Here is a 25,727-nt window from a genome sequence, read left to right as displayed (position 1 = left end):
CAAATCTTGTTTAAGCAGCAATACCTTAGGCTGGTACATATCAACAGGTTGAGAAAAGAGGAACCTGAAGGTTTATTGTTAATCTACAAGTAAATATTTCAAAGAACAAACAAAAAAGGATGGGCTGAATGCAGCAAATCTAATCCTGGGATGCATCTGTAAGAATATGAACATGCAAACCCCAGAAGTTTAACTGCTTTGGAGAGATCTCAACTAGAGTCCAAAGCCATGTTAAGCTACTTCAGGAAACCTGTTGATCAATTACTGTGGAGTAAGAAAAGTTTAAATGGTCAGAAAACATTGAAAACATAATCCACAAGAAAAGAATGATGGATGTAGGCTTCTTTAATCTAGGAAAAGAAGAGTGAGTTTGCAGTGGCTTAACTCTGGCAGGCCGCTAGATGCCCATCCAGCTACTCTCCCACTCCCCTTCATCAGTAGGACGGGTCAGAAAATAAGCTGAAAAAGTTTGTGGATTGGACTGGACGATCTTTCAAGGTCTCTTCTAACCCCTAAGTTTCTGTGATTCTGTGATCTCAGAGGTCTTTTCCAGCCTAAACAATTCTGTGATTCTCAGTAATTCTGTAGTCTTGACAAGCCACAGAGTATTTCCACTCTGGTCCCTGGAGCACCTCCTGCCCCTCCTTCTTCACCGATGTTGCTGTCTACAATACTGCTTCACTCATATTTTTCTCACTTCTCTCACAACTGCTAAGCAAAGGTTTTTACCCTTTCTGAAATGTTTTATGATAATAACGGTAGCTATGCTACTTATATGTTATTTCTTGCTGAAACACCCGGAAAGTTTAGACTGGTCAGAAATATCACTATTGCTCCCTTACACTTCTTAAAGCAGAAATTGTTATGGAATAGAGCATTTCAAACCTCAGTGGAAAAAACAACAACAAAAAAACAAACTAAACCTAAGAAGATAATGAAAATGTCTTGGATTGAGGAGGACATCTGGGCCTTTATTTGCATTCTTAAAATGAAATAAATGCTTAAAATGTTTCTGAAGTATGTCCAAAGTAAATAGCATCTAAAACTTCAGCCACTTCCTTGGATAAGACAAACCATTGTAACGAACAGTCTAAGGACAGAGATAATTGGACACAAGACCAGCTTGTACTATAGTTCTGTACATTGTACTACAGGCTAAAGACAGAAATGTAACTTAAGCTGAAGCTTTACTGAAACCAGTAGGGACATATATGAAAAAAAAAAAAAAAAAAAAAAAAGTGTTTCAACAGTCAGCTTTTCGCTACATTTTATAAAAGAATTTTTCTAAAAGTCACCTGATGGATAAGAAGGTAAAACAGCTTTCTTTCCTACGCTTCTCAAGTAAAAGACTTACCTAAGAAGAACAGGTCAAAACTCTTTTACTGCAGTATTTAGTAATAAATGTCACTAATATCCAAACTTTTAGTGCTACTTACCACTGCTGTAAAGCAAGTGGTCCATGAAGTTTTGTTCAGATACACAAAGGTTGGTGGATCAATTGCAGGCAGAGCAAGCTACCTGGAATGCATTATTGGTATTTTATGAATATAATAGGGTTTAGAAAATGCCTAGCTGGCAGTTGGCTGTTTTACTAAAAAAGTAACATAAATAAGACGAATATCTATTTAAACAGCAAAACTGAGGATGAATATTTTTTATTATTTAATGGTTATTAAAGAGGCAAACTCAGCCCCACAGCAACATACTCTCAAAGATCCTTCTCTCTCTCTTAGTACATCCTTTCAAAGTGTGGTCATGTTGTTGGCACACAGGCAGAAAATGCCAAACACCAGAGCCTTGAAATCAGTTAAATTTGAATTCCACTTTTACATTCCACACTCCCCAAAATAAATTGGACGCTGAGATACACTCACTGTCACAACCTCAAGCTTTACTTATTACGCTTCCAGGAACACTGCTGGAAGTCTTAAATCATGTTAAAGTTGGTCTCTAAATAGGATTTTCAAAGTTCAGAAGAAATGCATAAGCAGTGTAATGCTCTTCTTATCTTGCATCAACAGTGCTTACACTAATTTCAACAAAATAATCTCTAAAAGGCACAGATTTCAAAAATTATCAACACAGTGCCCATTAGAATCCATCCTTGAGATCATCTATAGACTTTGAATTAAGAAGAGGGAGGGAAAAGTGTATAAAGCAACGAAGCAAAACTTAAATCTTTGCCTGAAGCACATAGAGTGATGTGAGTATTGATACCAGATTCTACGTTTAATGAAAAAGAAATATTAAAGGAAGTTTTTCCTATATGGATCAGCTAGGCTACAAATGAATAATGTAATGGACTTTTACTGCACTATTTGTTCCTGTTGCTATACTCTTGATCAGTGTTTCTCAGAATTTATAGGAGTTTCTTGGGGGTCTTTTTCCTTGGAGTTCTGGATCTGGGGCTTTCTTTGCTTTTCTTTCTCCTCCCTTGTAAATTATTCTGTCATGCCATAGAACCAGAATTGTTTATTGTGAAAAATCACTAATGAACAAATGACCCTTCCACCTGTACCGCTTACAGTCTCATGTTAAACTCCAGCTACATTAAAAAAAAAATCTTCTCAGGCTAATGATTCACTGGCGGTGTCTGATTGTACTCTGGAGGCAGGTGATAGCTAGGCAGCTGGTTTCTTACTGTTTTACACTCCCTATTACACAAACAAATTTTCTCCAAATTAATTCACCTTTTTTCTCACTTCTCTGCTATGTGACACTTCAGTATTGAGCAATCTCTATGTTGTGTCTTTCTGGGATATTGAAATAAAAATTTTAATAATCTACATAACAACAAATTTCTCGAGTCTCAATTTAGCTTTAAAATAGTGGTAGCATTCATTGTGCTCTATATACTATTTAAGATGTCAGGTCAAACACAAGACTTCTTTAATACTTATCACAGTTGTCTTGTGTTACTCTGACTATCTTATTTTGAAAAATATTTCCACTAACCAGAAATATGACCAATATCTACAACGTCAGCTCTCTTGTATGTGAGCATAAATGTAGCAAGCTGGCCTCAGGGGGAATGAAATGAGATTTTAGGGATCAGGCTAGTATAGAATATTAATGTCCTGGAGAAATTTTGCAAGACTTCTTAAAAAAAAATAAAAATAGCCTTTACAACTTGGCCAAGCTGCATTAACCAGCCAGCTTCCTCAGGATGAAAAATAACCCCAGACACATACCTAATAACCACAGCAGGAAGAAATTTGTCTGGATTCGTGTACTGTGGAGTGCTAACACAGAACATGAGATTTTAGGGTTTTTTATTTGAAAATCTCATTTAATTTCAAGTGCACAGTGTCCTCTACTCCTTAATACATACCATAGTGTGCATCATTGCAGTATAAGAGCACAGCCATCTTAAGAAGAAAGCTGAAGGAATGAGTAAGCAGCCATCTCAAAGAACAGGAATAGCAACAGGAGTGGTCAAATGAGGAATATTTGGACATTCAAAACATGTTGTCTTGAAAGATTTTTCTTCTGATTGTCTATTTTCTCCAGCTCTTTCTCTACTGATTTTTAACCTTGGTTTCAGTTTGTCCCTAACCTTGTTACCTTCTGGCCATCTGCCCTCTCTCACATCTTTTCTGTTCCCTTGTCATTGTTTACATTTTCTTAATTCCCTGCCTCCAAATAACTACTTATTTAACATAGCTCTCTTAACATCAAGAAGTATCACATTTTATTACCTTGAAGCCTTTTTTTCACTTTGCACCTGTCATCTTTACTTCTGTGGCTTGGTACCACCTAGGTTTGCTTTGCTGTTTTTTCATATGACCAGCTGAGTTTGATGATCAAACACAGGGAATGGTTTCTCTACAGGGAACCACTGGGTAAATTAAGACTCTAAAGTCTGGATAGTAGCAAGTTTTAGGTTTTTAAAACCATGACTGATGTTAGTGGGTAGAGGCTGACCATTTATAGGCTATCCCAAAACACAGTGCTACCAAATAAGTCCTCTAGGAGCAAGGCTGATCAAAAGGCAGCAGTCCTTTCTACAAGTCGTAGCAGATCTTGAGAAACCTACCAATTATAGTGAGGTAGGGAAAATATTTACAGTAGCTCGTCTGTTCATAGTCCCTATTAGAGACAGAATATGGACCTGGTCACAGCCAAAACAGTTCTCCTTGTGTGTAGACCATGACAACCACACCAGGATCATTCTCAGAGATTAGCAACATCAGAACTTCCTGACCAAAAGATACTTGCATGCAGGAAAACACTATCCCCTTGCGTCTTTTGCAATTATTTTCATGTCTAAGTCTTTTTGCCATATCACTCTCACAGAGTATTAGAACTTGTCACAATATTGGAATATGTGGTTATTTGGGCTGAGTAGGACATTTAGTATTCAATGACAATTTATGACCTTCTGTGATCAGTTCTGTCTTATCTATATATTTTAATTCAGCTCTTCGAAGTGATAGCCTTTTAAAAGATAACAGAAATATTTGTAATTTCCCTTTTTTTGCACATCTGCCTTTCAATTATGCTACTGTATCATGATAGTTCATATTCAATATAAAGTCATTTAAACTTGTTAAAGGAAAATATGCAGTTAGCAGCGTATTGTAGTCCTAGAAACAGACAAGTTGGTCATGTTTTTCTCCTTACATTTGAAAGCAACATCTGCCACAGGAGGCTATGTTAAGTCTAAGATTATGGTAACCAGAGCATGGGGAGGATTTCAGTCCTGTCTTCTCCATTTGCCTTCTGTGACTGGTCACCATCTCTGCCTAAAACACAGGTTTAGAGGTTGCTAAAAAAATCAGAAAGTACTAACTGGACCCTCACTGCGCTTAATTCCAAATAACAATTGCTACCTTAATCATAATCCTGTTTCAGTAATTTATATTTTTTAAATAAGGCTGAGTTCTACCTTTAGTCTATACATGCCATTAACCAATGCTTCAGTTTGAAATGCTGAAGCTTTCTGCCTTGATTTATATTATACAGGAGGCTAACATAAACTCACTGATTAATTGGTACCAAGGCTTCCAGTGTTGAAGTGGAAACCCACAGACTCTTTATATAGATTTTGGCCTAGTTATCATAGCAAGAAACACTTGTGTGTTCAAATGAGAACTTGGAATGTCTACTGGAGCCTTTGAAACGACTCAAAAGCCTGTGACTTTCCCTGAAAGGGAGGGAAGGATAAAAGGCAATAAATAAAAGTTCTGAAATGACAACATCCTGTTGAAGGGAAGAAAGGATAATATGGGATTATTTAAGGAAAGACTATACATTGTATTGAAATGTCAACAAAGTAGAATTAATGTTGTTGAGACCACTTTAATTTGGATATACTCTTATTTCTCATCATCACAAAGAAATCCCAAAATGATACAGAAAGTTTTTTAGTTATCTGTGTTTACTATGATACACAAATATATGTATATGTGCTCAGACACCCGTATTTATGTTTATGCAAAAAGCCAGATTACACAGCCTTTACTGCTGCAAAGAAGTACCTATTCATTTTTACTTGAACAGATGAGTTTATTTTACATCAGTACTTTTCAGATAATGGGAGCACTATGTCCTTTTGAACTTTGTATAATTTTTTCCCTCATTCCTTATTCCTTTCAGAAAGACAAAACAATAAACCGTCTGTAGCTACTAGTAGCAGCCTAAAAATCTCTCTCTCCCTCCTCAAGAAACTAAGTTGTGTAGGGATTTAAAAGCAGTTTGCTCTGCTAACTAGACATCTGCATTCACTTCTCATTACCCTTCCCTGAGGAACTCAGTTGCTCACAGTAATAAATCATCATAATTCATTTGCAATATTTTTTTTAACTACATCTCCAAGTCAATTTTAAAATTAAGCATTTAAAGAATAAAATCCTATGTTTTCCTCTTTTCACCCTTCCACTCTCTTCTAACCCTTCCTGTGACCCTTGGTTGTCACAGTGCAGGGTAAGAAAGCTGCCTTGCACCAAGAGAAGCCACTCCACCAGCAGCAATGTCTGCAGAAGTTGTCCTTCACTTTGTAGGAGCTCAAGCTTAAGCTGCCTCAGTTCAAGCTTAAGAAAATTTTTAAAGCTTGTCAAGTTACTTTATAAATCTCAGTGCATTACACCTTTTCCATTTGCTGACATATTACAGAAAAGACTTAAACCTCACACCTGAAAGCAAGAAATGCGTTAGCCCACATAAAGGGTGCCTAATGGCATTAGTAGATATTCCAAGCTTATATGTGTTCCTCAGATTCCGAGAAAAGGTTACATGGTACAATAGACTTGTGTAGCAAGGTAATTAGTACTATTTGCCACAGTAGGGTTTATAGTTTAGATATATAGACAACAGTACTACCGACAGACAAATATTACAGAAGATGCATTGCATAACTCTATCATAGAATCATAGAATGGAAGAGACCTTAAAGATCATCTAGTTCCACCCCCTTGTAAAAATAAAAACTTAAACTCTTCTCACATTAAGATTAAAACCACTGAAATGTGAAATGGCTGCTATAATGTAAAAAATTATGCACTTTTCTTTGTTCCAAATAGGAATATCACATTGGGGTTTTTTAGAGCTGGTGATAGTCTTTTATGTGACATATATGCCAATTAATTTTATGTTTGCGTGTGTCCCTTTTTCAGACCACATAAATGCTTTTTAATTAAAGACAGAAAGGAAAACCACACTAGTGATTTATGAATAGTCTATTATTAGTAGTGACTTGAAACTTAAATAATACTGTCTTGAGTTGAACCAGCAAGGAGTCTAACCCTGAAACATAAAACTTACCCAAACTTTTCCAGAATTAAATTCTTCTGTTGTGGTATGTGAACAGTTATCTTGAATTTTTAAAAAAATACTTTTAAGGAGAAAAGATGGAGATGGGCTGTATGAACTAAAAATGTATCTCTGTTTCAATGACAGAGGAAGAAATATTCAGACTGGGCATTTTTTAATTGAGTGATTAGTAAAGTAAAATCTAGCCCCCTATAACTATGACTAGACATGAACTGACAGGGAGCATGGAGAGCTTCCCACAAGATGCAACACTGAAACAGATGGCATGCAAAAAGTGAAATTTCCAAGTAGTTTTGCAAGTATCATGTATCATGTAGACAAAACAGTAATCTAATATGAAATTCAGAAAATCTGTTATTTGTTTATTTGATAGAGCAAACCTCATTTTAAAAAAGTATTCCTTCATGGCCATTTTAGTAGAGCAAGCTTAAGGTAATGGAAAAGTGCAAAAAGGATGTAAAGCCCTTCTTATTAAAAAAAACAAACAAATAAGCAAACAAAACCACAACAAACCAAATTACGCTATTATAATGCCCATCAGTGCCTGTGATTGTGGTGGATTTTAATATGGAGGTTAAACTTCAACAGGTGTTTTCACAGACGCAGACTGGAACACCTGAATCTCTCACATTAGTCAGGTAAGTCCATTACTAAGACAAAAAAAAAAATAAATTAGCTATATACAGTGTATATAACTGAGTTTACAACTTGCTTGCACAGTGATGAAAAACCAAGGCATTGAACATTCTGACAGTGTTAAAGTGTTATAATATAATGTAATGTAATGTAATTGATATGATATGATGATACAATATGATATAGGATATGATATGATATAATATAATATCATATGATATGATATGATATAATATAATATGTGGTGAGTTTACCTTGTGTGGCCATCAGTTTCTCATTAAGAGTTTCTGTCACTTTCCACTTTGTCAACTAGACAGGGGGAAACTAAGGCAAAAAGTTCATGCGTCAAGATAACAATGGGGAAATTACTTACCAAGTACCATCATAGGCAAAACAGACTCCATTTGTGGAAATTAATTTAATTTCTTGCCAATGAATAGCAGAGTAGGGCAGTAAGAACAAATTTACAAAGAGCCTTATCCCACCCTTCCCTTCTTCCCAGGATCAGTTTCACTGACAGCTCTTCAAACTCCTTCCACCAAGCAGCACAGGGGGATGAAATTGGGAGTTGTGTTCAACACATTTTGTCTCTGCCTCTCCTTCTACCTCACACTCTTGCCCTGCTCCAATGTGAGGTCCTACCACTGGAGACAGTCTTTCATGAAATTCTCCAATGTGGGATTTCTTGTGGGCTGCAATTCTCCACAACCTGCTCCAGCTTTGGTCATTTCTACAGGGTGCAGAGCAGTCTGCTCAAGTGTGGGTTCCCCATGGGGCACAGATCCTGTCAGAAAGCCTGGTGCTGCATGGGTTTTTCTCCACAGAGCCGCTGTTCCTGCCAGGAGCCCGGTTTTATGTGGTTTCTCCATGGGCTGCAGCTTTCTTCAGGCACATCCATCTATTCTGATGTGCTGTGCTTCATGGGCTGCAGGTGGATACCTGTTCCACTGCAGACGTTCACGAGCTACAGTGTGACAACCTGCCTAACCATGGTCTTCACCATGGACTGAAGCGAAATGTCTGGTCCGGTGCCTGGAGCTCCTCCTCTCCCTCCTTCTTCATGGATCTTTATGTCTGTAAAGTGCTTTCTGTCACATATTCCCTCTCCTCTCTTCAGCTGCTGCTGTGCAGTAGTTTTTACCCTTTCTTAAACATGCTGTCAGAGAGGCACTGCCACCATTGTTGAGGAGCTCTCAGCTTTAGCCAGAGCCACCTAGTGGCAGATTTGTCTTGGGGCTGGTTAACACTGTCTGTGTCCCAAACGGGAGAAATGTCTGGTGTCTTCTCACAGAAGCTGACTTTGTAACCCACCTCCCCCTACCAAAACTGGCACATAAAGCAAATACAAATGCATTAGAGTAAATGTGATGTATCACTGATGTAATTGACTTTATTAATATGAGATACCATAATTTACGCTGAAATAACACTAAGATTTGTAAAAACTGGCAAAAGATAAGACATTCTAAGATATACCTGCTTTATTTTCTATAAGAATTGTCAAGGTTTTCTAAAGAGTAGTATTTGCATGACATCTCTATTAAACCCTATTGCAGTGCCACACATGAAGCAAGCAGAGAGAATAAAGTCTACATTTTAAACCTCATTGCTTCATTTGGATTTAATATAAGTAATTTGGCTGCATCGCAGAGGTACATGATTGCACTGATCATAGTGCACTGAAGTCCGTGGAAGGGTACCTACTGAGTTCAGTGATATTTGCATGTGAAATGGAATAAACTTGCCTGTTGTAACTTTGCAAAGATACTAGACTGAAAAAAGCCAAAAAACATATAAGCTGAAATTTCTTCAATATTTTTGCCCAGCTTCTACTTTATTAGTAACAGTGATTAAAAACATTTAATATAATGCATTTTAATATTCACTAATTATTTGAAAAGCAGATTCTTCAAATAGATAACATGCACTGAGACCAGTGAAGAAATATATGTTCTTTCATATATACAGTATAAACAGTCATTATATTAATGTAAAAAGAAACTGGTTTAGTGAGTCTTTATTAATGGAAACATTCTGATAACAACGACAAATCTTGGCAAGTGAATTTACAAATCTGTACCTTGAAAAAATTGCTTGTCACGTCATGTATGGTGTTATTTTACTTAGATAGGAAGTGGGCTTGGTAATTCAGGCCTTTGGGTTCAATATGGTGATGATCAAATATCCCAAAATTAAAGATCTCTTGCAACTGCTGGATGGTGTTGGTCTTTTTTTTTTTTAATTATTTTTTAATTATTATTCTTTCCTCAGAGAACATGCTCTGCAATAGCTTGTGGAATAACTACTAATGACCACAAAGCAATTATAGTTCAACCTCTAGAGTGACCAAAGTATCCACTGTTATTTATATATTAGTTATTTCATCGCAGGAAAAGGATAACACGACTTTCCAGTGTTAATGCTGGCAGCATTAACAACTCACATACTGTGAAATAGACACACCCAATAAAGTCATTTAAGTATGTCACCTTATAAATGTTTTATTACCTCACATCTATAATATCATGCAAAATGTTTTTCTATTTTTAAATGTGGAAAGAGAAGTTAGTGGCTTGCAAAGTGCTTCCTATCTTTAAGTTTACCTAAAGATTAAGCTCTAGCTTACATGAAAGCAGACTGATTTAGGCTACAAATAGAATTCAATTTTATGGGACACTTACTTATTTCAAACTTTGTTTTCTTTTTTCTTTCTGATCCAAAATGAATTACCATAGTTTTCTACAAAAAAGACAATCCCAAGGTGGATTTGGATGCGCATTTGAAAAAAAAAAAAAAAAAACAAGCACAAAACCCAGAAGGTTACATCTTCATACTATACTATTTTTTTTACTTTTTTTTTTTTTTTCCCCAATAAAAAATGTCACTGAAATGGACATATATCCACAGAAAGTTTGATTTCAATCTCATCAGAAAAAATATTCTACCCAGCTTTGAAAATAAAGATCAGGTTTTGAAAGAATATCAACCTAAATAAATTTATCTTGTTCTATTTTTTTTTCATAAACTTTTGTCCTATTGCTACTAGCAGCCCATTTAAAAGTTAAGAATATGTTGGTTTATTTGTTTGGTTTGTTTTTTTGTTCAGTTTTATCTATTTATTTATTTATTTAGTGGTACGTTCGTGGCTTTCCAAAGTATGTGCAAAGAATTCTCAAAGAAAAACTTAAATATTAATTTTCTTTTTCTGTGGCTTCCCTGAAATATAGATCAAATATAAGTTTTTCAGTAGCACTGAACATTTACAGGAGGACTTGGGAGATGCTAATATATATACATCTAAGTTGGAGAACAAATGAATCTACAGACCCAGTGTAAATTAGGGTTTGATGAGCAACTCATCAAAGTTAATTAAATGACAATTAACTGTCATTGACTTCCACAGACTTTATATTAGTTCTGTTAGTTAAGGTGATTGATACTTCTAAAGCAGATGGATCTTTTTTCCTTTTGTTATTTCTTTGAATTCGTGCTTTACTAGACTGTATTGTATTTCTAATAGAGCTTTGGATTTTATGAGGCCTTTGGGTGCCCAAGGATCAAGGACAAGATTACAATCTCTTTGTAGCATCTGTGACAGAAGTATTTTGAATTGTGTGCTTCCCAGTAATGAATGTTTTCTAGCCAATAAACAGATCTTTTTTTTTTCATTCTAATAATGCCAAAAGTGTCATACTATTACTTTCCAGAAGTTATTTCATATGTGTGTATATACATACATTGGCATATATTTGCGTGCAATGTATATTTTCCAAATGTGGACACATGATACACCTAGGTTGTTATATGAAAATTTCCTTGTGATAAAAATAGACTATTTTAATTGAATTTGAACTCAAATTATACAACTGTTTTACTTATTGTACTTCATTTTTTTATAAACTTGAGCAATTTGAAATGTCTTTTTTTCCTGTTAACCCATGATAGATATAATAATTTTATTTGATAATGCAAATTGTAATTATATAGTATTATATATTTTAGGTTATGATGCTATGTCACAGTCCACTTGTCTTCTCCTTAAACTCAACTAAATCATTAGGGTTTTGTTTGTTCTTTAGTAGTTTAAGCATAATTTCTTTTTCAAAAATAGTTGCTGTTAGGTTAATGCACAGAAAAAGCAATTTTAGCTTTAGTTCCCAGTTTTAAAACCTGAAGACTGTGTTGTACAAATGATTCATGATAGCATAAAGAAAGACTTCAGGAGTACTGATAAAATTTCATTATCAGTTTAAGTCTTCCTTAAAAAGCAATCTTTACCGTGTCCACCTTCCATTAATGAGCTACCTCAAAATTCCCTAATGACTGAGTAAAATCAATCAGTGTGCTCCCTTTGTTGTCCATCTGTGCAAAGTGTATGAAAACTCCAGATTTAAAAAATCAGCAGGACCTACATAATGAGACATTCTTTACAAATAACAAGCTTATGTTTTGTTTGAGCCATTTCGGTGTAGCTGCTCTTAGGCAGTAGAGACTGGGAGATGCTGATTCAGAAAGCAGATTTTCTCCTAGTTTTAGTTCTTTCTAAAAGAGGTCTTGACCCTATCAATACACCCAAACATCAGTTGTCTTCCTTTAGATTTCACACCTAGGCTAATAGCAGGGGGTAACATCCTTTACTATTCCTATATTACAGAATCAAAGAATCACACACAAACATACACAATGTGGCTGCATCTCATGTAGTTTCCTCTTGGACTACTTATAGTCTGCATGCAAAAAACTGATGCAAGCGGTTGTGGTTGCCTATACAGATACCACACATGGTCAGCTAGAAGAAGTCCAATGTTTTCTAATGGATTTTCTCCAACTGCTTGTGGTTATACGAACCTCAAACACAACTTGTCTGGTCTTGAGCTCAGGCTGGACGCAAATCTCAAGATGGAAAGTACACTTAGCTAGAGAAACTGTGTTGTTGTTTTTTTTATTATTCAATTTCTAATACCTTCTTGGTAGCTCTTTGGCAATGAGGAGGCCTAAAAGAAGCAGTTTGATCACAGAAGAGGGACACAGAGGAGGAGACAGTATCAGGGGATGGAGGAAATTGCTGTAACCAGAAGGAGAGAGGACATAATCAGTTAGAAAAGCCACAGCAACCTCTGCAGCAATTGAGAAACTGGAAAGTGTAGAAGTGTTTAGTCATCCCATTCTCACCACACAAAACACAAGATATGACCCCTGCTCTGCTAGAAAAGTCAACAATCTAACTGCAATATAAGCAAAATAATGGTCTCTTGCTTTCTTGAAACAGAAAGATGTGGCTGTACTCTGCAAGCTTAGTGAAATGTACAGTTGAGGAGTGAGGACTACTTAGATTCCTGCAATTGCCTTGAATCACATCATCTCAGCAGTCAAAACTAATGGGTCCCCAGTAGTTCTCAGTTTGTCATGAGGAGTAAATATGCAGCAAAAGTGCAGAAAGGCCCTCATAAATTCAAGTGACACCTGTACTAATATGTTCATGTGTAGCAGTGATGGTTTTTTACAGCTTCATCTGATGGACTCCTTAAGCTCTGGACATCTGACCTATGCTTAACTCACAGTCCTGAGATTAAACCCAAGGAAAAATTGTAACTTTTCTTCCAAAATTTAAATTTCTGTAATCATTACATAACTGCTCTTCACACACCTAGAATTTCAGCCTGGTACACCAAAAGTGATGAGCAATGTCAGCTGCAGATGAGACTTCAATACTCGATAAATTCCCATCTCACTAAATGAAACAAACCTTTTCTAAGTTGCATTCCTGAACTTGATGCTTCCTGATTCCCAAAATGAGCATTCAAAACACCTCCCAAGAAAATGACACTTCTAAATCTTACAGTTAGAGTAATTTTTTTCCCCTCAACTTTCTCACCCTAATTTGAGCCAAAATTAATCAATTGCAGGTATGCAATTGAAGTTTAAAAAGTGTCAGATTGACTAATTTCACCTTTTAAACATCAGATTTCTGCATTTAGAAATCATAGTTTTTCACAAGTTGGAATTTATGGGAAATTAACAATATTAAAATTCAAAAATCTACTTTTTTCTCCCTAACATTTTATTTAATTAGGATTTTGTATTTCATTGGAAAACACTGGAAATATTTTCATTGTGTGTATTATTCAGAAATAACTATGCATGTGTCCATCTGTGTGTTGCCAGCCAGAGGATGTCCAAAGGCTGTTTCTCACTTAATGTGGGTATAGGAACATTTCTATGACTTCTCTCTTTACACTCATGCTTCAACTTTCCTTTCCAACCAGTTTCAAATAAGTTTCTGCAGCATGCAGAAACCATCCTTCATTATAAGAGTTTTCCTTCATTGCCTGTTCTTTACATGCGTTTGTAAAAAAATAGTGACTAGGGAATAGCAATTTTAGAGGAGTAGTATGCATTAGCATCTAAAGTGCTATATTATTTTCTTGAAGTATAATGGTCTTACAACAGTATACCCAAAAAGCAATGCATGATTACATGAAATTGTGGAGATTTTTAGACCTTTGAAGACACTGTTTTCAACTCCAGAGATTTAAGCGATAGTTTCCATTAATTTTAATAAAAATACTTTCTCAACCAGTAAGTTGACTTAAGAAGGAAGCATGTGGAAGTGTGTGATTGTGTGGGGGTGAGTATGCAACACTGATTAATACACTGGCTGCCTCCATAACATGCTTTGCTGACAATGCCTCACAATAAATTGCAGCACAATTACCACAATCCACTGCCCTCCACCACTGGGAAAAACTCTTGAAAGTATGGAAAATACATGCATTTTTAAAAGGCATTCTCCACGCATTCATAAGAATAAGAATAACATATATATGCCCAGGTTTACTAAGGACTGTGGCTTTTTTAGAGAGGTTAGTATCAGCAAGATAAATCATCTGCATTCCATTTTATCAGGCTTTCAAATGTAATTGATATCATCCATCTAGACCACACAGGTCTATACTTCAGGTAAAAATCAAAACAAAGCTGTGTGGTCTAGTTTGTTAACACAGTAAAGACAACTTATTGTTAACCTTAAGATAAGCCACTGCATTTAGATCTATTTATAGCCACCTTTGGTAAGTATGCCTGGATTCTTTTCTACTTTCCAGGTCAAAGCCACAAAGACTGTCACAGGAATGTGTAAATTACACTTCTTTGCATCAGCAAATCCCTTTGCATAAGAGATGGAGTACATTTCAGTGAAAACAGTGAGCTATTTCACTGCTACCTTCTCTCAGGATTTCCACTACAGAATGGAAGAGTGGGCAATTTAATTTTGATAAAGCTGTCAGTAGAAGTCATTGAAGAATCACAGACCTTGACCACCCCACTTTTATGCTAGAACTGCCTACTTTTAAAAGCTTGTACTAGCCCTACATGCCAGGTAACAAAGAGGACTATAAAAGGAGATTGCAGCTAGTTTGTGATCTCATTCCCTCTAAGAAAGGCAATTAAAATAGCTTCTATTCACCTCCCGTGGAAGAGAATCAGTAAAGGGAGAAGTGTACTGTATGAATTCAGCTATTTAACTGCCCTCATGGAACCAAACCGACCAGCCTGCAAACATGGATATAATAACAATAATAAAAAAATATATCTCTGAAGGCCTATCTAGGTTTAATTCTCCTGGCATCAACAACAATATGAATTTATTTGCTTCTCTGCCACCTTAAGCCCTACCCCCACACACGCAGTGTCTGTAAAACTATCCCCAGTATAACCAATGCAACAACTGAGAGAATCAGACTTCTGATGCTTCAAAATGTCAACACAGTTTAAATTTAATCTATCTTGTTATAACAGACAGAGCTTCCTCAAACCAGCCAAAGGTACTCAAGATACCTAAAATTATTGGTTGGGAAGGAAGATAATGGGACCCAGCTCTAGATGCATCCCTGAGAGCCTCTTAATAAAGCAGAATATCCCTTGCTGAGTTTCTACATGCACTCTGGAGAGTTTCAGAAAGCCTGGACAGAGTCCCAAACACAGTATACAATCCTTCTTTCACAATTACAACTGGTCAAGGAAGTTGACTTATGTCTGCTATTTATACCTTATGCCCCATGGCTTCTTGTTAGTGAGCAGGCTGTGCTGCGAGTCAGGTGATTGATGGCGAGTTAATGGTTCCATTGTCTGCAGTAATGCAGAAAGCACAATTCTCATGCATCAAATTGAACAGGAGCTTTATCACCAAGGCTCTGTGCTTTTAAGTGGTGCTGTCGCTAATACTCCTGAAAGGAACAACGACCAGGACCGGAGGCACTAGCATGAGTCTTTTGATATCCATGCTATGAATACTTCCGTTAACTCCCCAGGGTACAAAAGTTATAGGAGAGGGCTCATCAGAGTTGTTATGATGAATGCACAAAGATAGACAAAAGAGCAATTTTTCACCTTGCTTGAAATAGTATCCTGGGATTTTTTGTTCATTACTGCAATTAAGTGCTTATAACCAGTTACTCAAAATAATTGTTACAACTGTTTTAACTACTTTTATTCAAAGCTGATCCCAAGCCCCCAGTGTTGGTGTTACTGACACAGACAGGTAAAGGAAAACAGAGCTTTTTATAGCCAACACTGAAATTTTCATACAAAACTGGACAGAAGTTATGCCTGAATAAAACCTCAGGATGGGATCTTTCCATGGTGTGTTCATGGTGCTAATCTTCTTAAAACCACATTCTTAAAAAGGAGCTGACTCAGATTCTCTCAAACAATGCATGATCAATGTAAATTAAATGTAATGACAAAGGCTATGCTTTTCATAAAGGTATAAATGGCAGCACTTCTTTCAGGAAAGAAAAAAAACCTGTCATAATTTTTCTGTCATCACCAGTGGAAGAGAATCAAGCCCTTATTATTTGTCCTTTCTTAGCTAATCATTACTGCTGATTGTGATGGTAAAGAAGAAAACCTCAGCTTCCTACCAGAAGGGAGGCACTGCATATATCAATCAAAAGAAGAACCTGCAGGGACTAAAATGAATGAGAAGGTAATAAAAAAAAAACACAGACAAACAAACAAAAAACCAACACTGCTAGTGATTTGTTCTTCAAACTTCCTAACTCCTCCCTAAGTTTTATTCGTCTTTATAACTTTAACTATCATGTCTGAAATGTCTGTTTCTGCTTTCTTATACAAAACTGTTGACTTTACAGAAAAAGTCTATCTGGAAGCAGTCTGAGATTTACTTGAACTATGCATAATGTTAGAGGAGTTCAAAATCCATAATGGTTTCTTGAAATACTTACTGACTTTCTTGGTTGAACCTCTATCATTTATAAGGCTTTGATTAATAATTTATTTACACAAAAGGCAGGCTGTAGGAAAATTACAAAAGGTCTCTTTTCAGAACAGATAATCCTGATAAAAAGTTAATTAAGAGGTTTCTTTAACCATGATACACTATTAAAACGCTGGTTAGGAATTTAAGAATGTGGAAGCTTTTAGTTCACGTTCAGTGACAACATTACAAGTGTTAAATTCCCAGAGCACCAGTATTTCCTTTCACTAGTTTGATAATCTGCTTCTGCTTTAGAATCATATGCAGATAAATGCATGTTGAGTTCTCACCACCATCCAGTTAACAAGGAAGACAAGACAACCTCAGTTCTGGTCTAGCATTTCTGTAGCTCCCAAATAAAGCAAGGAAAGACTTTCTCTCCCTTCACAGTAGCTTGCTTTTAAAAGTTAGAATGGAGACTTGCCTCTTGGCAGTGTTAGTAATGTTAGGACATCACCTTAGCATAGCAACTTTAATTGCACAGCCATAACCTTTCACCCCAATTATGTTCAGTCTTGGTTTATTTATTACTGATGCCTGGTGCACTTTCAGTAATGGGCTTTTTACTTTTGCCTGGCATTTTTTCTAAAACAATATTTTATACTCCACATATATTATCATTAAAGGTTTCTTGACTAAGGTTCTTTCTCTTTGACAGGTCTAAATGCAATTAAAGTGCAAAAAAGTCCTAAGAGAGCTATTTTTTATTTCAGTTTTATTTGTCTATCATGGTTTTTCCTTCTCCCTTGGCTTTCTAATGTCACCTTCCATCTGTGAGGAAAATAAGCCCTAAAACAATCCTATGAAGTCCTACAACTTGCTAGGTAACAGTCATTTATAGTGGTTTCTAATCACAAACTTAATGGAAGACAGAATAAACTGATTATACTGTGTGACCTAACCTAGTCCACATTGATTACAGTTTCAAAACAAAACCAAATCTGAACAGAATACCTTTTCTCAAAACCCTTGGCATTTTCATCTATTCACTGAGCCTAAACTTTATGTCCCTGCTTCCATTATTAATTTGAATTACTGTTCTGACTTTGATTATGATGACTTCAGTATAATTGCTGACTATATTTATTCCTGAGTTCTGGGAAGGTGATGGATGATCTCAGAACTAAAGAGAATTTACTTACTCCTTAACCTTCTTTCAAGGATTTTTTTGCTGTAGTGTTTCTAGTCTTGTTTGGACACCTCAGTCAATCTCTGAATATAAGAGAGTGAGAACATACCTGCTTTCCTATACAGTAGGTGCAATATTTAAGATCCACCAGTGTTTACTGAGGCTCTGTTCCTATTGTCCTACAATGTGCGGGTAAAAGCTACACCTGCATGGAGCTCTATTTACCTCAGAGGGCTGTTACACAGGCACAGCAATCCACTGTTGAGATGTAAATAATGATACTTGGTTCCTAGATCCCACTAATATGATATCTGTGCCTGTATGTGTCAGAACAAAGGCACAGACAATCCAGCATCTTAAACCAGTGACAGAGACCTTTTACTGAATCATCTAAGATGACTCTATTGTGTAAAAAAAATCACTGATATCAAAGGCAGAAAAAGAATATTACCCTGAAGTTATGAAATTGAAGACAAAGTTAACAATTTTTTTGGCATCAAGTTTAATTCAAAAGGATTAAATAAGTGTATTCATAGATTTTTAAACCAATCAAAACTAGAAGCCATTTCCTGCATTAATTTTCCAGCTAACTTAATTATACAGCCCCAGGCTCTGGCTCATGATCAATTAACAGAGCTGTAAAAATCTGGAGCCCAAGTCTACCACATATTAATCACGGCATCTGATATAAGGAAAACAGCTTTTATTGTGGTTTCTGGATTTGAAATAAAACCAGTAACCACAGCTGATGTAGTTGTACTCCACTTTAAAAATATAAAGATTTGTTTATAAATTAGTGATTCTCATGACTTAGTAATGTGTGAGAGTGATAGATTGTCATGTACAAAACAGGTCTGAGGAATATTTAAAACAGAATAAAGTATTAATTTTAAACTACTAAGAAAAACTATGCATACCTGCATATCTGGAGGAAAAGAGTTCACCAGTGCTGCCCCACCAGTATTTTCTGTCTAATACTGCAAATATTTTACTGTTCTCCTATTAATGATGCAAAAACTTTCTAGTTCATTCTCTCACAGAAAATTAAATTATAACTGCATAATGAACAATTTAGCCATGGCTTACCAATTTGAACATGCATTCGCTTTCTGCCCTATATACATCTTGAGTTCCACAGTAGTTTTCTAGGACAGTGGGACATGTAATTTTCATTCAGATTCCATTTATCCGTCTTAGCAAGATAAGCTGGATGCCAGTATCAAAAGAGAGTCTGCAGTGAATCACCCAATAATTGAGGCAATTCTACTTTGATATTTTTGCTACAAATTCTCATAGATTAAGCCTTGCTCAAAAGGAAGATCCTACCACTAAGGTACAAATGAACACTTCTATAAATAGGTAACAAGAATATAAATAGTTTCAATGACATTTAGGGGGAAAAAAACCCAACCTTTGTACTGGCAGAATTTTCTGTGATCAAGCTGATGCATACCAAAGAGGAAAACCCATGGAAATGTGGGGGAATGAAAATGCTCCAGACAACGGTTCCAATTATACTGAAGATTATAGAAATTTCCTTCAGGATACTACTTTCAAAGAGGTATCTTCAATGCTTACTTGATACAATAGCAGTGCCTGTTAGACTGCCTTGATCCTCAAGTCCTCTGGAAAGGCTTCCAGGGATGGCTCTGAGAAGAGTATCAGGTTCATAATTTGCATACATTTAAATGCAATGTTGAACTTGTGCCACAGACATCCTGTAGAGACCAAAGGTCAAGCCGTTGTATTAGAATACGCTATTATGGTATAGCTTTTCCCAATTTACTTTGTCAAGGTTACTTTTAAATGTCTTGTGACTTTCTGGAAAGAGAAGCAGTTATGTTAATATCTGAGAACCAGGAAGATAAGGACTGGGAAGAAAATTATTAAGCTTTATGCTAACTTAGTTTTAATGCAATAACCACACGTTCACAAAAGGTTCACCCTCCTTCCATCATTGCAGATATTATTCAGGTAGCAGTACCTGTGTCAACTATAGCACAATCAATACCTTCCTTTCAATGAAGCAGAGTCATGTTTACATTTCAAGGTCTAACAGCAGTTCCCTACCTATGTTCTAGTCTCAAAGAGCAAGTTCTTTTAACCAGATACAAAGACATCTATTTCAGGTATTAGAATTATGCTGCCACTGTCATTATACTCTCTGCTAATCTACCTCATTGATTAAAACCCATATTCTGCTCTCAAATCCCATCACAATTATTTTCCAGGTACACATATGCCAAGAATTTCTCAAGTCTTTAGTGCTAAAATAGGGACTACGAAACCCTCCGAAGCTCCTCAGAGCTAGATGCCTTCATTTTTAACTTTCTTCACTCTTTTTTCAAGGAAAAAGCAGGATAAGTCTTATATGTTAAGGAACTAAAATATAGTAGGGGAATAACTGGAGCCATGGTCTGAAGACAAAAATAGTTTAGTTGTTTTCACAGAATCATGGAATGGTCTGGGTTGGAAAGGATCATAAAGAACATCTAGTTCCAACCCTGCTGCATGGGCAGGGACACCTCCCACTAAATCAGGTTGCTCAGAGTCTCATCTAGCCTGGCCTTGAACAGTTGCAGGGATGGGGCTTCCACAACTCTCCTCGGCAACCTGTTCCAGTGTCTCACCATCCTCACACTAAAGAATTTCTTCCAAATACCTAACCTAAATCTACCCTTTTTTGGCTTAAAACCATTCACCCTCATCTGATCACTACATGCCCCTGTAAAAAGCTTTCCTGTAGGCCCCATCAGGTACTGGAAGACCTCTGTAAGGTCTTTCTGGAGCCTTCCCTCCTCCAGGTTAAATTACCACAACTCTCTCAATCAGTCTTCCTAGGTGAGGTGCTCCAGCCCTCTCATCATCTTCCTCACCCTCCTTTGGATTCCCCCCAAAAGCTCCATGTCCTTTCTGTTTCGAGGGTTCCAGAACCAGACACAGCACTCTAGGTGGGGTCTCACGAGAGTGGAACAGAGGGGAAAATTGTGTCCCTTGTCCTGCTGGCCACACTTGTTTTGATGCAGCCGAGGACACTGTTGGGCTTTCTGGGCTGCAAGGGCACATTGCCAGTTCATGTCACTCTTCTCATCAACCAACACCCCCAAGCCCTTCTCCTCTGGACTGTTTTCAATCCATTGTCCAGCCAGTCTGCATTTGTGCTTGGGATTGCCCTGATCCCTGTGCAGGAACTTGCACTTGGACTTGTAGAACTTCATATGGTTCCTCTGACTCATCTCTCTAGCCTGTCAAGGTTCTTCTGGATGTCATCCCTTCACTCCAGCATGTTTTCTAAATGACTGGTAGAATGTGTGAACTCCACGTTTTCCTGAGATGGCTGGAAATTTATATCTGAGAGACCCTTTTCTTAGTTAATCCTAGAGCTGCATAGTTAAAACAATTTATTAGGCTCCAGGTGGCAAAGAGGACTTTCAGAAAACCTCAGTAAACACATACGTTTTGGAGCTCTCTTATGGTTAAATAGGAATGATTGATTAAGAATAAGCACTAGTTTTCAGATGCTTTATGACATTTGAAAGCAATGTGGTTTTGGTAAATAAAGACCTCAACCACATTAACTCAAATGTGTTGGGTTTTGGGTTGTTGTGGTTTTTTTTTTTGGAGAGGGAGAAAGCATGATGCTATGGATCTCAGATGACTCTCAGACTTATGATATGACCTCTTCACTTGAAGGAGATATTAATATACTTTTAAAGCAAAAGCATTTTGTCCTTTGCCCTTTAAATTGTCTAGAAAATCTTGGACGTACACAGATAATAGAAAATTATGAGAAGGGACAAAAAGAGAAGTCCCAGTTCGCTATTTCCAGCTCTCAGGAACATGTCCTAATAATCAGACTTGAAACAATGAGGTGTGAAGACATGCTCCACCTTTCTTACTGATGCTAAACACTACTCAAAAAGAATAGAAAATATAAGGGATTTCACCAAATTTATATAAGAGCACTTTTAGTGGCTTGCAGAAGAGACATTGGATCTGGGAGTCCTATATTCTGGGCTCTGACCCAAGGATTGCTACAAATTTTGCTTTGTTCTCATAGTTTCATAGCTGCAGTGCTTTCTTGGAATAAGGGTTTGATCTACCTCTGGAAGATACATTCCACAGGCAAGTATTCAAACCAAAATACTATTACAAAGTGGTAAGTTTGCAACCATTGGGCACTCTACTACCATTATATTTTACAGACTATTAGTTACCAAATAGGACAACTCAGCACCTTAAATTATGTTAAGGGTTTAGACTGTGAATTTCAGCTTCACAAGAACAGTGAAGAGCATAAAACTCAGGAGAAACATGAATTGCAGAAACACTTAGTTATTCACTACTAGCTAGCTTAGATGTGTAATCCCATTCAATGCTGGCTGTTATGAATTCAATTCCTTGGCACCTTACTATCCTATACATTACTCAGGGTCTATAAACACCTAGCTGGGGTTATTAATTCAAATCCACATGACAGACATGCCAAAATTAATCTGAATTCTGTTGACAATAATAGGTCTCGTTGAATATTTCTTTCATTCTGGTTTACATCTCCTCACCAAGAAGTGCGAATTTCCCCAATTAGTGCTCAGAAGGAAATATCAAGGTGTACCTGAAATCAGAGATTTCTCTGCCTTTTCAGCTTCAGAGTTCTCTCTGCCATTTCAGCTGGCATCATATAATAGAGCAAGTAAAATAGAAGAATACCTTGTTTGCTTGCATTTTGTCAGAGATGTGAGAGGAAAAGAATTCATAAGGACAGGAGTCTTGACACTTATCCCACAAATCCAGCTATTCAACCCATTTGCATGCTTAATTTCTCTCCCTATGGCCCATTCTCTATTATTTCATTCTTCAACCTATTTTTAATATACAATCTTCTCAGTGTTGTCTTTTCTCCCTAAAAGAGTTAAAAACACAACTTGCTTTTCTTGTCTACATCTCTGTTCACAAACCATTAAACCCTTATATTGCTTAAGTACATTAAAGCACTTACATGTGTCATTTTTTTGTTTGTTTTGTTTAAACAATTGGAGTAATTTCTGAAGTATCTTCTTTACTCAGATTATACTCCTCCCCTCATCCCCTCCCACCCCCCCCTCCTGCCAATCAAACCTGTGTTCACCCTCCAGGAGAAGGAATTTTAACGCATGCCTAAAGATGTGAGAATCACTATCCCTGTGTTATTGTCCATTCAGAAACACAGAAGAAAGACCTTTCAAAGACCTTACAGTGTTATATCCTACCATTGATTTTGCTAGTGCAGGCCAATTCTCCTCTACAAATTCTTCACTCCCAGGCAGGGATCCAAATATTTATGTAAAATCCTACTATCTGACAAGTTTTTGTGTACCTTAATGTGATTGAATGTCATGATTTGCAGCAGACTTTTGATGGAAGTGCTTTCTCTTTATACCATGAAATTCCACTTAATATTTTATCAACATCTGCATTTACAATTTGTTGTGTCCACTTTCTTAGTTTTGTTCTTCAAGAAAATGTTTGATCCTTGCCACAGCAATGCGGTATGTTGACCCTGGCTGGATGCCAGGTTCCCACCAAAGACTCTCCGTCACTACTCTGCTCAGCTGGTCAGGGTAAGAAAATATAACAAAAGGCTTGTGGCTCAAGATAAGGACAGGGAGATCACTCAGTTATTACAGTCATGGGCAAAAACCAGACTCAGCTTAAGGAATTTAATTTAATTTATTATAAATCAAAATCAGAGAAGGATAATGAGTAATAACACCAAATCCTACACCACGTTCTCTCTACCCTTCCCTTCTTCCTGGGCTCAGCTTCACTCCTTATTTCTCTGCCTCCTCTACCTGAGAGGCCCAGGGGAACAGGGACTGGAGGCTGCAGCTATGAATCTGTCATCTCTTAAGTTTCAAGCATCTGACTTGCTGACGCCAGTGATATTATTTTATTCTAGTAGATTGTATAATGCATGTGAATATTACATACTTTAAGTGCACCTTAATTTCTTCTTTTGTTATCTTTCCTATGCTGTTTTTCATCTGAGATCAAAAAATAAGAAGTGAGATCTTAGCAGATGCCTGGTGGTGATAAAGAAGGGTGGGAGCCAAAAAATAATTTTAAGGGTGTGAAAACTGAAACAGAAGAAGTATTCAAAATGTGTTGAAAATCTAATGCATTCTGTTGTTTGTTTTGTTGTTTTTGTTTGGTGGTTTTTTTTAAGAACACTGTCATGATTTTATTGTATTCATTTGTCAGGCTTAAATTCATTGCACTCAATTGACAAGACAGTATGTTCTCAGGTCTAGATGTTTCCAAATTAATTTGTCTGACTCAAATACATGCTTGGAGCTCAAGCAGAATTAATATGAGTTCAGATAGTATCATATCTTTTGTCAAAATCTAATAGCTCCTCTTTAAAAAAAAAAACACACAACACAAACACAAACCAAACAAAAACAAAATAAAGAAATTTACCAAGGCAACAGTCCTAGAACAAAACTCCAAATGAAAATATAGTAAGCAATCTTACAAATCAATATGGACAGAAGTTTTTCCTTTCTTTGAAAGCACAGAACAGCTTAATAATATAAAAGAACCCTATTTCCAGAGATTCCATGCTGGTAAATTTAGCCAGGTTTTTTTGTTTTTTCTTAACAATACGCACAGTATTGATTGGTACATGGCACAATGCTACAAGCTGCACTAACTGCTTTGAACATTGAAAAGTAATATTCTATTAATAGCATAGTAAACCTGAATAGCTTTTGTAAAAAAGATACTATTTTAAAAAGATATGTTAAAATTAACATCTTCATACAAGTAATAGATTTTGTTTTCACATTATTTTTTGTTCCTTGTTCTACTTCACAATAGCATACAAAGTGCTTTATTTTAGCATAAAGGAAAAGGACTTTCTTTTGAGCTCAGCAGGAATAGTTTTCTGTAAAGGACCATTTGAAGGATATTTAAACAAGAAGTTATTTTTGTTATTTCTTCAAAAGTTTTCTTTGTTTTTCTTACATATATGTATAAGTATCTACATATTTATTATAAAGTTAAGTTCTAAAGATTTTCACTGAAGAATTAAACATGAAACAAACTTCATATCTCGTGTAGTACAAACTGTCTATTATGTAAATATGTAAACCATATTTATACATAAAAAACCACCTGCAATGTGATATAAATAAGAGAGTCTGAATGACCCATAGTTCAAACTGTAATACATCATAAGGAAACCTGCCTTAAGATCTGCACAATATTTACTTATTTATTTATTTTATTTTATTTTATTTTAAAACCCATTGAAATCTTTTAGGCTTAAGAGTTCTCCTCTAGACTTCTGTTTTTCCATTTCTGAGTAGTAGCTTGGGCTTTGTTTTGCCTTTTGTATTTACAGCCTTAAAACTGAAAAAAAACATACTGCTCATGGTAATAATGTTTTATATTCCTCTCAAGAGAATGACAGACATCTTTAAAGGGTCTCCAAGATTCTGCAAGTGGATGAAAGGAAATCCAAGCAATTGAAACAGTTATTCTTGAGCACTCAGCTACTTGTTCCTGCTGAAAAGGCTATATATTTTTTCTACAGTAAAACCTTTACATTCTGCCTATCATTCTGCAGGCTATTGTGTTAACAAATAATGTAGTGTGCTTTCAGTTGTGCTCTGACACTGTACCACAGCATCACATGAAAAGAATTTTGTATTGCTTCAGCTGTGCCATATTTGCCCCCAAATTCACCTTTTCAAAATGGATTACCTTTGGTTACAAAGGATTCAGCTATTAGAGGTGGAACTCTCAGGGATTTCCCTAGCCAATCACCGCACAACTCTTTATGCCATCACAGTTATCAGGCTTCTGGGTGGTACCTTTCTCATCCCCAGAATTTAAGAAAGGTACTGAAGAATAGCAGTGGTAGCAAAGGGA

This window comes from Apus apus, chromosome 3 (assembly GCF_020740795.1).
Source record: "Apus apus isolate bApuApu2 chromosome 3, bApuApu2.pri.cur, whole genome shotgun sequence".
In the NCBI taxonomy this organism is placed as follows: domain Eukaryota; kingdom Metazoa; phylum Chordata; class Aves; order Apodiformes; family Apodidae; genus Apus; species Apus apus.
Note: the sequence above shows the minus strand (reverse complement) of the source record.